General features: G+C 46.5%; 1 protein-coding gene across 1 annotated transcript in view; it reads left to right on the forward strand.

The window, feature by feature from the left end:
* Positions 1 to 306: 306 nt before the first annotated feature.
* LOC123046083 (uncharacterized) overlaps positions 307 to 819 on the forward strand; it is a 7125-nt gene continuing 6612 nt past the window's right edge. The window contains exon 1 of the mRNA XM_044469370.1: positions 307 to 591. The gene's annotated coding sequence lies outside the window, so the exon portion shown is untranslated. The remainder of the gene's footprint in view (positions 592 to 819) is intronic.

Below are 819 nucleotides of genomic sequence, written 5' to 3' on the forward strand. Positions count from 1 at the left end.
AGGGAACGTGTGATGAAAAGAAGTCCTCTTGTATGGCGCACCCGAGGAAGACTCTTCCCCCTAGGTCCTCCGACCCGCTGACCTCTATCAATTAATAGTAGCATTGATACAAGATTACTTTCGGCGCAACTTTTTTTGCGGTGCATTAATAAAGGGTATCCAATGCAGGAAAACGTGCGGCAAAAAAATCCTCTTGTATGGCACACCCGGGGAAGACTCTCCCCCAGGCCGGCCGATCCCCTGAACCCTTCCACCTATATATAGGTGAGAGGGGGCGCACCAAAGGCACAACAATTAGCCTTGGATGCCTTTTCCCTCATCGCCCGCACCTTATTTCTCTCTCGGTCCGGATTGAATCTAGATCGGACACCACTAGGTCGTTTCTCCCTCTAGTTCTTCCTGTTGTTCTTTGTGTTGGTTCCACGAAGTGCCGTGGTGCTGTTAAATTGGCATGCGGATACCTCGGTGGTGTTGTATACTACGGCACTAGATCCCGGTGCAAATTCTCGTGCCTGGGAGGTATAACCTAACTCCAGGAATCGGCGAGCTTCATCAACTCTTCTTCCTCTGCTTCCGCTGCGTGGATTGTTGGTGAGATGATCGTTCTTGTATCTCCATAGTGTTCCTAGATGTGAACATGCGTGATTTTTTTACGTAGCACGTTCCCCTACAAGAAGGCAACCTTCTTGTGTGCACTTCATGTCTATAGCGATGACATGAAAACTATAATACAGACACAAATGCTTTAGTTTCAATGTTCCTAAATATATGTCCTTTTAGCATTTTTATTTTGTTTCTGAAGCCATCCAATTTTTGTTT

This window comes from Triticum aestivum, chromosome 2B, assembly GCF_018294505.1.
Source record: "Triticum aestivum cultivar Chinese Spring chromosome 2B, IWGSC CS RefSeq v2.1, whole genome shotgun sequence".
NCBI classification, from domain to species: Eukaryota; Viridiplantae; Streptophyta; class Magnoliopsida; order Poales; family Poaceae; genus Triticum; species Triticum aestivum.